Genomic DNA, 12,371 nt, shown 5'->3' with positions numbered 1-12,371 from the left:
TATTCATATGTTTCAAACTCGTCTTTTTATATTAAAAAATTGACGACAATCTGAGTTGGACATTAACATGATGACTGAAATATGATGATCGTTTGAGAAATCAGGGCTAAATTTTATCATATTCTATTGAGCATGTTAACATCCAAATTAGACTGTCGTCAAATTTTCAATAGAAAAAGACGAGTTCGGAATATATGAATAGTCGGGTAATCATTTTATAACTTTTAGTAGTCGGGGACTCAACAAAACAATATTCTATAATCAATGGATCATTTTGTAACTTCTGATAATGGAGGTACTCAACAAAATAAAATCCTATAGTCGATTATTTGTTTTAATTTTTATATTTTTTTGTCAATATTATTTATTAATAAAACTACCCTTTTGTATGAAAAAATCTGTCTCCAACTCGGAAACAATGGCTAAAGTCCAACTTTCCCATAGTTTTTATTTATACTTTTTATATTTAACCCGCTTGATTATTTTACTATAAAAATAAATTAAGGTTTAAGTTTTCTAATAAAATACCAGAAATCAAAAAAATAAAACAAAAATTGGCCATGGAAGGTTCACAATGATGTTCACCTTTTTAAGTTGAGATCATTTCTTTAGTAGAGATTATATTCTAAGGTAAGTGTCGGGATTCAAATTCACACAATATAAGTTAATATAAAAAATTTTAATCATTGAATCCATTAATAAATTTTTGAATTAAGATCATTTTAATAGATCGGACGTTGATTTATCTGCACGTCTCATTTTTTTATTTTCCATTCCAATCACATAAATACATGTTTATATAACAAAAATTTAACTATAAATATGATAATTATATGATATTATTTTAATATATAATTATATATATATACAAGATCATATCCAAAATCATAGGATTTTAAAATTTATTGTTCCTACTAATCATGACTTCCGAGCAATGCTGAATGACATCATTGGGTATTTTCTTATCTTCGAGACTCAAAGAGAGAAAAATCATAAAATAAAGGCCACTAGTGCACCATATTGCTTCATCAAATAAAGTGGGGAGCAATTCACGTTCACATGAGTAATTATAAAGTTATCACTCATTATTTTATTTTTAAAATGATATTACAAAAGAAAACATATATAATAAAATGGTTCTGGAATAATGCTCTATGTTTTTATTAGATTTTTCATAAAACATATATTGTATTTGAAATTATATAAAAAAAATACTCGCTTTTTCATACGAAATATTTTAATAAGTATTATATTTTTTTAAAGAAAAATATATTAGACCAACGAATGAAGTGTTTCTTACGTTTATAAGTGACGAGTTTTTAGTATCAAAGGTCTAAACTTAAATTTCCACTAATCGTAAATTTATGTATATATGAATTTTAATATATATATTTAAATTTATATATTGTAAGAATTAATTTTGATCATAATTTTTTTATTAATATAAGGTGATTACAACTCACAAGTGGTAGTTTATGTTTTAAAGACTCTTAACCATTTGACGACGAACGTTCAAATATCTTGTACTCATTGTTGCTCAAATCCGAGATCTTTAAAGATAACAACTATCCTTTTAATTATCGAGATAGCTTGATTCGTGTAATTTTGACATTAATTATATAAATTGTATTGATTAAATTAATTATATTTGTATGATTGTGAAGTGGAAATTTAATTGGTTCAGAATTTAAGATTAACATTAATTTTTTTTTTATTTTAATAATGGATTAATAGTAATTTAAGAAGTATTAAAATTTGATAGATTTTATAGGATAATGATCTGAAAAAATTATTTATATAGAATGTTAGAGAAATTGTTTTTTCAATTAGAGTGGAATAAACAATACATGGAAGAAGATGATCATATTACTTGGCGTATTTTCTAGACCACATGTATTCTGAGCGTCAACCCTAATAGAATATCAACTTAGAAAGTACTGCATCTTTTAAACATCTTCCCAAAGATACCAGATAATTTGATTATCTTCTCTCGTACATTGTTTATCTCACTCTAATTGAAAAAATATTTTTTTCCGGTAACCTATATCAACTTTGTTTTTTCTCGTTATTTTATCTAAAGAATTTTATTAATGTTTAAAGAATTATTACTAACAAAAATTGGTTGAAGTGATAAACAATTTGATATCACTTATTTTTTCTCGTTATTTTATCCAAAACTCTTTAATGAGAAACAATCATCAAAATTAGATGTGTGACTTGAGTTAATTTAAATTAATTATAACGAAACTGTAAAACCAAAAATACCTGTTATAATTGGATAGCATAGTAATATGAGAGGGATGAAAGTTCCCATACGTTGCATCGACATGGTAATGTAACAAAAGAAACCAGTAGAATTTTAGCATGTGGAAAAACTCAAAAATGATGAGGTGTGTTACGTCACCGAATCGTCACCAATTGGTAGGGGCTGCTTCGCTTTGCAGTTCCGTCTTTGCCCCCAAAAGTCAAGGGTTCTAAGTTGCGAGAGTTTGGCCAACACTTTCCCAACCCCTCTTTTTTTCTGTGTGGTCCACACGTTATTAATTTCTGAGAATTTCATTTTTTTTAAAATACAATAATTATAAATTTTTGCTTAGCGCATTTTATTCCGTATATTCTGCCTCGTGCAATCTCAATTTTGTAATAAAAACAGTACTTATAATTTATTAAAGTTTGATAAATATCGGATTAGTGTAAAATCAAGGAGATAACTCCAACAAGTGATGACGTGGCGAGATACGGTCAAAAGAACGTGAACAAATACCTTAAGCTGACGTGGAAAGTTAGGGTCCAGCTCAACATCTTCGGTTCCATAAAAATATCAATAATATTATGGAACGGACTTTGTTCGGCTTTTAGGCCCCGCCCTAATCTCTTGACCTGATTTACTTAACTAATTATAGTTACTAATTATTATATAAATCTTGATTATCTTAGATATATTCGATCCTTTACATATGTCATACCATACTTTTATATTAATTATATAAATATAAATACAACAAAAATTAAATATAATATATTAAAATACTATATAAAACAAAGTAGTTAATATTATATTGGTGAAAGTATTATTATTTTTTATACAAGTATATATAGTTTTTTGTGTATTTGTTGATCAGAATTTATTATTATTTTTAATTAGTTACATGTATGTTATATAATACAAAAACACATATTTTATATACATATAAATATATTTATATAAACATATATCTTAAAATTATTAAGTAAATTCAATAATTTGATTAAATGATTATGTTTTAATTTTGAATACAATTACATTAAATGAATTAAGTGAAACAGAATTTATACTATTTGGTTTAGAACTAGACGATATGAACTACAGTGATATAAATGAATTTGATTAATATATAAAACAAAAATGTTAATCCATGCATTGTGGCTGTGATCTACGAGATAGGTTTCTTGGAAAAGATAATGATTACATAATTCTTAATTGATGTCTAGATACACTTGTTAAGATAATAATTTACTTAATATAATGACTTTAAAGAGTATACTCAAAAGAATCCCACAATATTTATATTATTTTACTATATATTAGCAAAATATTAACTTTTTTTCCCTCAAACTACTTCAACGCTTTAGATACGTTGCATTATTATTATTATTATTATTATTATTAGTATTATATCGAACTAATTTGAAATTTCCATGAAAATTCGTTTATTAACTTGTATCTTATTTTCTTCATCTTTGATTCCCCCGAATAGAGTGGTTTCCATTTAAGAATATTTGAACGATAAATTAATAAAATATTTAATTAATGAGATTTTTCTGGGAAATTTCGACATTCCAAAACAAGGGAATAGAATATTTACTTTGGGTTGAAAAATATTTTAATATGAATATTGCTGAAACGAATTAGAAAGCATTGGGTTTCCTCTAGCTTAGGGACCTCCTCTCTTTTAGTTATAAGTTTGATAATATTAAATTGTTTTAAAATTTTCAAACAGGTAGATGCGGCTAAGAAAATCACATAAATAACAATAAAATAAATAAAATTTAATTAGACAATGAGGCTTCCTTGGTAAGGTGACTTGGAGCCTAAGTTTCTCCCAATCAACCTTATCTCCTCTATTTAAGCTCTTCTTTTTCCCTTTACTCTACTCTCTTAACGGCCTTCTCTTCTGCAAAAAAAAAAAGCTTCAGATTTCTCCTTATAACTCTCTCTTATTGTTTCTTTTGCTTTCCAAAACGGTTACTTTGCATTATTCGTAGTCTTTTTGAATCTGGGTTTCTTTTGTTTTGTATAAATTCATAAAGGGTATTTTGATGAGTAGTTTTCCCATGGAAAAAGCCGTTATTGCTAACAAAGGACGAGAAGAAGTTGTCGATTTGCCGCCCGGTTTCCGGTTTTATCCGACGGACGAGGAGATTATAACTCACTACCTTTTAGAAAAGGTGATGAACAGCAACTTCAGTGCATGCGCTATTGGGGAAGCTGATTTCAACAAGTCTGAACCTTGGGATTTGCCCGGTACGTCCTCTTTCGAACTCCAAGGAATTGCATATGCTAAAATTTGGATATAAAAATAAGGGTTAAAAGTTGAGTATGTATTTACTTTGTATCTAATTTTGTTGGTTTTGCAGACAAAGCTAAGATGGGGGGAAAAGAATGGTATTTCTTTTGTCAAAGAGATAGGAAGTATCCGACCGGGACAAGAACGAACCGAGCAACCGGAGCTGGGTATTGGAAGGCAACCGGAAAAGATAGAGAGATTTTCAAAGGCAAAGGTTGCCTTGTTGGTATGAAAAAGACCCTTGTTTTCTATATAGGGAGAGCTCCTAGAGGAGAGAAAACAAATTGGGTTATGCATGAATATAGGCTTGAAGGCAAATTCTCTTACTATAATCTTCCCAGAGGTGCAAAGGTAATGTAATTAAAGCTTCACTTGAAAAAGTCTCTTTTCAGGTCCCTTTTTTTCCTTTTAAGAAACAAAAGCTTTTCCATTTTCATTTTGTATATATTAAAACCATGGATTCTTTTGGTTAAAGAATTAATGGTTGAGAGTTTATTTTCTTGGGGTCTCTTTTTGCTTTTTTGTAAAAGAAGAATCTTGGACTAAATTGAACCACTAATTTGATATTTTTTTTCTCTCCTTGTGACAGGATGAATGGGTTGTTTGCAGGGTTTTCCATAAGAATACAGAGATGAAGAAAAGTACAATTCATGATCATTACTTAAGAATGGACTCATTTGGGGATGACCTCATGGATTATGCTTCATTGCCTCCTCTCATGGAACCTAGTTTCGATTGTGGAAATGAATTCGAGGCCACCAACAAGACCTCAATTTTCAACCCTCAAATTCCAACCCAAAACCCCATCTTCTTCCATCAAGGGACCGGCTCGGATTCATGCATCAGTGGCTTCCGAACCGACGACATGGCGATTCTAAAATCATTGACAGCCAACAAGGTGGAGCAGCTTTCATCAAACCAATCAATGGTCAGTATCTCACAAGACACTGGCCTTAGCACTGACATTAACAACAATATGAGATTTCATCAGTGATTTCAAGTAGTGTTCAACTTGGAAGCTGCAAACCTTATGATGATATTGAAGACTTGGTATGTTTAAATTATGGAATTGATCAAAGATTGACTTGATTTGTTAGTTATATGATGTGAAACAGTTAGGTTATTATTATATTAACTCGTATACATAGATTCATGGTGTAAAAATCTTTTTCATTAACAGATAACTGGGAAGGATTCCATGTACAAGATTGAATTCTCTTGTCATTTGATATATTATTCAAATAACATTTTAATTATTTATTTATTTATTATAAAATGAAGAAAAATAACATTGTGTCTATTGCATTCCATCCAAAAAGTTACTTTTATAACAATTTTACCATTAAATTTCGTCAATTTGGTTAAATTTGCTACAAAATCTTAACAAATAACATATTTTATCTTAAATAAACCAAACATGACAAAGACACAAATTAAAACTTTATGCATACATGCATTGAGTGGTTCTAATAATTTATGTTCTCTATATGATTTAAATTTAAATATTATTGTCTGTAATATGTGTGTGAGATTTATTAAGATTAAGAACAAAATAAATATTATCACGAGATCATATTAAGATCCTTAAAAAAATATTAAAACTTTATCTTAAATAAACCAAACATGATAAAAACACAATTTAATGTATTAAGTAATTTATATGAATAGTAACCCATATTTCTATGATCTAATCATCAAATATAATTTTATATTTTGAGAATCAAATATTAGAAATTAATTTTTATAAAAAGTTAAATCATTTAAAGTTGTAATAAAAGAATCACGTGAAATATTCCCTAAACCTCTGCAGCCTACGTGCCTGCTTATCTCAGAGATATCCCACAAATAATATTCCGTACTGGACAAGATTTAACCTAAGCCTTAATTCTGTCTTAAGTATATAAGTAATTTAACATTAAAAAGGGTATCTTAATTAATTATTGCCTGTGCTTCTCTGAATATTCTTTCTTCAACACCATCATAATTTGAGTTTGAAACTCAGTATTCTCAATAATTTCTTTTAGGTTTAGACTGAGTTTTGACATTTTCAATGAGTCGAGGCTGTGCATATAAACAAAAAGAAGAAGAAGAAGAAGAAGAAAAATGAAAGAATTGAAGTGGAAGACAAGGAATTTAAGTGAATAATTTGGGAATCGGTTATTGAAAGAGAAGAAAGGTTTACGTGAATTTTGTGGATACAAATTGAACCCTCCACCATTAACTTACTTTTTATTCAAACCAAAGCTTCCCTTAAATATTCATGCTTTCAGGACTGTTCACCTGCTCTCTCTCTCTCTCTCTCTATTAATTAATATGATATAGATTATTCAAAGAGAAAATCGCCTCAGTGACCAAAAATTACTTATAATATACGATTTTAACCAACTTTTTTTGGATTTGCCAAAATGACCAACAAAATCGCAACGCGAAATAAAAATCGCAACGCGATCCCCAGAATCGCAAATTAGTTTCCAAAATCGCAACGCGATTCTTGAAAATCGCAATGCGATAGTACAAATTCGCATTGCGATTTTCCAAAATCGCAACGCGAATATGAAAATCGCAACGCGAACACATAAATCGCAACGCGTATCCGTAAATCGCAACGTGTATCCGTAAATCGCAACGCGTATGGGTAAATCGCAATGCGTATCCGTATATCGCAACGCGTATCCGTAAATCGCAACGATAATACATAAAATCGCAACGCGTATCCGTAAATCGCAACGCGATATTTAAAGCGCCATTATAATCGCTACGCGTATTTTATTTTCAAATTACAAAAACGAATATTAAGACAAAATCCCGTAATCGCAACTCATAACCTAAAACCTAAAATCACAACTCAGTCCCATCTCCATCTCTCACTCTCTACGGCGAAGAAATCCGTCCCGATCTCCGAAGATTTCCGTCCCCATCTCCGGCGAAATCCCTCACAACCATTCACGGTCAGAAATCCCTCACAATATTCAGAAATGGAAAATCAACCTCCGAGGGTTAGTTTTTTTAATTATTTTTATTTTGAAATGTTTGCATTATTGTAGGTTTTTCATATTGAAACTGATGATAAGTTTACTGGTCATTTCAATAATAGATTAACCATTTCACTTAGATTTCATTTCGCGTTACGATTCTGTCGTTGCGATTTTCATTTCGCGTTGCTATTCTCTCGTTGCGATTTTCAAGTTAGTATTTGTCTTTGTCTTTGTTCTGTCTTTTGGTTGAAGTAATGCAATCCATTCAAGTTTCAATTTGCAGAAGAGTCGCAACGAGATAAATGAAAATCGCAACGAGAGAATGACTGTCGCAACGAGAGAAATGAAAATCGCAACGAGAGAATCGCAACGCGAAATGAAAATCGCAACGAGAGAATCGCAACGCGAAACCAAAATCGCATTGCGATTTTCATTTCGCGTTGCGATTCTCTCGTTGCGATTTTCATTTCGCGTTGCGATTCTCTCGTTGCGATTGTCATTTCGCGTTGCGATTCTCTCGTTGCGATTTTCATTTCAACCAAAAGACAAAACAGTGTTGCAAATTTTAGTTTCAAGAATAAACTACTACTTTTTATGTTTATTGTTTTTGGTATATCTTCACAGTGTAGTTTTTGGTATATCTAACTTGGTATGTTTATTGTTTTTGTAGAAATTTTTTTCGGCTCAATTGACCTTGAGAAATAAAGTCAGCCTGGCCACTACAATTGCTTCGAAGCTTTCACCTGCTCAAAGACAATTGTTTGAGGAAACCTGCTTCGGGCCATGGCTGAGAGTACAGCATCCGGGTGGAGATGCTAATTTGACCCATTTGTGGCTTCAGACCATGACATCAAATCTACCCGACAGTATACAACGTGGTGAGGAAGAGATATGGTTTCATTTTCCACCAGCGTATACTTGTTTTGGGCGGAAGGAGTTCTGCTTAATCACTGGTCTACGATTCGGACACGATGATGTAGGCCGGTACACTCGTCATATCGCCCGCCCATCATGGTTATCCCGGGTTTTTCCGGATGAGTCAATGGAGAAGCCGAACCTACATGTCGACGACCTGAAGAAATTGTTTAATAAGAAAGCTGGTTTCACTCGGATGGATGACGTCGATGTTGTCCGAGTATGCCTTCTACTACTTGTGTATGCCGGCTTTTTAGGCAGAGAGGCCAGACAACCTATTCATCGGGAGCTAATAATATTGGTAGAGGACCTGAATGCATGGAATCTGTTTCCGTGGGGTTCGTATATATGGAAAGCTACCTGGACTAAGTTGTCGTCTGCCTTTGATGACCGCAAAAGTTTGCGGGGCGATGGGTCCAAATACACTTTGTCAGGCTTTGTTTGGGCCTTTAAGGTAAGAATTTCTATATAATGTTTCTAAAATTATAATTAATTATTTAACAATTACTAATTTTGTTATTATATTGTTTGTAGATTTGGATATTCGAGGCTTTCCCCAGCATGCGTACATATGCAATAAAAACGTCAAATGATATTCCCAGGGCTATTTCCTGGAAGAGGAAAACTCTATTGGATTGGGAAGACTTAATACCATATGCGACAATAAATAATGTAAGTTAACACAAATACTTTCATATAATATATAAACAAGTTATTAATAGTAGACGTTTAACTTTGTTTGAGTTTTTATATTTTAGGAGGCCAACATTCCATTACAAAGACTGACACCCACGGAGGAAGAGCTTGCCACTGATTGGTGGCAAGCTAGTCAGAGTTTTTTTGATGGCACGGATGATGAGCAGCATCCACTTCCTCCAATTCGAGAGCCATCACCTCACCTAGAGCCATCACCCGATCGACCCGACTATACACCTCTAGAACGAGAGCCATCACCTATCCCGTCACATCATCGAGCCTCTTCTCCACCATCACCTCATGATAGGCGACCGGCAAAGATGCCACGACTCCTATCTCCCTGTTCTCCACCTCCACCTCCACGGGATGAGTCAAGGGAGTTACGTGATGAGGTCAATGCCTTGCGTGAGGAGATCGGTACTCTACGCGATAACGATGGTGCATGGCGTGTGGAGGTGTCAACTTTACGTGGTGAGGTTGCCGCTCTACGTGAGATGATAGTATCGTTGCAGAATGAGGTTCATACTCTACGCAACGAGGTAAGTTTAAGATTTTTCATATTTAACTTAATGATAAATTTACTCGTAATTTCACTTAGATTAGCCATTTCACTTAGATTGCTTAGTAAATTTATTCGGTTGCTGCCAATTCTGCTAAACTGTGTATTCTTTAACACTGTGAAATAGTATTTGTCTTTGTTTTGTCTTTTGGTTGAAAGTAAATTTGTTCGGTTGCTGCCAATTCTGCTAAACTGTGTATTCTTTAACACTGTGAAATAGTATTTGTCTTTGTTTTGTCTTTTGGTTGAAAGTAAATTTGTTCGGTTGCTGCCAATTCTGCTAAACTGTGTATTCTTTAACACAGTGAAATAGTATTTGTCTTTGTTTTGTCTTTTGGTTGAAAGTAAATTTGTTCGGTTGCTGCCAATTCTGCTAAACTGTGTATTCTTTAACACTGTGAAATAGTATTTGTCTTTGTTTTGTCTTTTGGTTGAAAGTAAATTTGTTCGGTTGCTGCCAATTCTGCTAAACTGTGTATTCTTTAACACTGTGAAATAGTATTTGTCTTTGTTTTGTCTTTTGGTTGAAGTAATGCAATCCATTCAAGTTTCAATTTGCAGAAGAAGAAATAGTTTACTTTCGCAACACGAAACTTAAAATCGCAACGCGAAACCAAAATCGCAACGCGAAATGAAAATCGCAACGACAGAATCGCAACGCGAAACCAAAATCGCAACGACAAGATCGCAACGCAAAACCAAAATCGCATTGCGATTTTCATTTCGCGTTGCGATTCTTTCGTTGCGATTTTCATTTCGCATTGCGATTTTGTCGTTGCGATTTTCATTTCGCGTTGCGATTTTGGTTTCGCGTTGCGATTTTAAGTTTCGTGTTGCGAAAGTAAACTATTTCTTCTTCTGCAAATTGAAACTTGAATGGATTGCATTACTTCAACCAATAGACAAAACAAAGACAAATACTAACTTCAGGGTATTAGTTTGAAACATATTTTTCTTTGTTATCTGATGCATTTTGTGAACTATGATAGAATAATGACTTGGGTGAATACAATGCAAGTTTGAAACATATTTGTCTTTGTTTTCACTGTTTAAATATCATGTATGTTTATTTACTGATTTTTGTATTTAATTATTTAGCGGCCCGATAGAGTGGATGCTTTACGTCGGGTTATGCTTGCACGACGGAGTTCACGCATCAGACAGCGTGCACGTGCTATTAAGTCTCCGTACACCCCAATAGTGCGAAGACACCGCAAGAAGAAGCCCGACTCGCCTGTCATCCCTCAAGAGTCCACTCCTATCGTTGAAGAGGCCCCCCCTATCATTCCTCGAGAGTCCCCTCCCACCGTTCAAGAGGCCACTGTCATCATTGAAGAGGTCCCTCCCACCATTCAAGAGCCCGATTCACATGGCGTCATATGTAGGCTTCTTGAGAAACCCTCTGACGTGCCGGACATGATGGATTCAAGTTGGCTCTCGTATGAGTTACCGGCCAGTACCATACCGGTATCTGAAGAGGAGAGGGAACAACTACCGGACACAATTCTGGATAACACCCTTTGGGCTAAGACCGCTGTTGATTTTTATCTACATGAGCGGAGCCAGGGGTGTTTCACTGACATATGCAAGCTCACCGATGATATCTATTTGTTGCTTGATCGGTCTTGGTGGGGCGTATTATTAGGGGTCGAAGACAATGGCTATTTCGATGGGGGGGTAAGTCTTATATTTTTCTTATATTTCAATTTGATTAATTTTTTTTTTAAAATTTATGTAAGTCACTAATATGTCTTTTTTTGTAAAACAGCATATCGATGCGTGGGTGACACGTCTTCTAATAATAAGAAAACTTAAGAAAAATAAAAATATACGATATACAATTATGCCGACGTCTTTTCACGCCGTTCACTTGAAGAATGCACGAGATGAATCATTTGATTTGGGCAATGGACAAGCTAAACTTTATCCTGCATGGTGGGAGGTCGATAAGGTTAGTATTTATTTTAGATTGAGTTTAAAGGTTTTATGAAATAAGTGCGCAAATGAATGAATTATTACTTATGATTGCAGGTGTTTATCCCTGTTTTGGAACGTAAACATTGGATTCTCGTCGAGCTTCAGCTCCCATCCCTTAAGACAATAGTGTATGACAGCATGATAAATTACATATCATTGGCTGATTTAAGAGATGTTATTAAGGGATGGAGCTCTCATTTGGCTAAATTCTTGGATGCGATCAATTATTGGACTCGTTCTGGAAACAAGAAGCCAAAGAAGCTCAATATTACAGTTATTAGAGACGAGACCGCGCCACAACAAACGAGCGGAGCCAGAGGAGATTGTGGTCCTCTCGTATGCTTGGCGTTGGAGCGTTTGACGACGGGAAGCATCAAGTATCTACCTCCCACCGATAGAGATAGAGCAGCAGTAGGCTTGTGGTTTCGGCATTATATGGCTAAATCGATATATACGAGACGTTTCCTACCTGCATCCGCGTTATAAAAATGTCCATAAACAATTGGTAAGTTTATATACTTTTGGTTTGAAAATGTTTGGTTAAGTACCTAGAATTCAATAATTTGCTGTTTGTAGGTTTTAGATGTGTAGAAAGTGTTGTTTGAGCAAATGTTTGGTTTCTGCAGGTTAATCTCAGAAGTGAACTGCGTGAAAATGATGTATGGCTGCAAAAGTTGATTCAATAGTTTAATTGATTGTTTT

At 33.4% G+C, this 12,371-nt stretch overlaps 1 pseudogene; it reads left to right on the top strand.

Annotated features, from left to right (window-relative positions):
- The first annotated feature begins 4,285 nt into the window (after positions 1-4,285).
- On the top strand, positions 4,286-5,647 carry LOC120113864 (annotated as a pseudogene).
- The last annotated feature ends 6,724 nt before the right edge of the window (positions 5,648-12,371 follow it).

This window comes from Hibiscus syriacus, unplaced genomic scaffold (genome assembly GCF_006381635.1).
Source record: "Hibiscus syriacus cultivar Baekdansim isolate YM2019G1 unplaced genomic scaffold, ASM638163v2 tig00110213_pilon, whole genome shotgun sequence".
Taxonomy (NCBI): domain Eukaryota; kingdom Viridiplantae; phylum Streptophyta; class Magnoliopsida; order Malvales; family Malvaceae; genus Hibiscus; species Hibiscus syriacus.
Note: the sequence above shows the minus strand (reverse complement) of the source record. Positions and strands in the feature narration are given on the sequence as shown.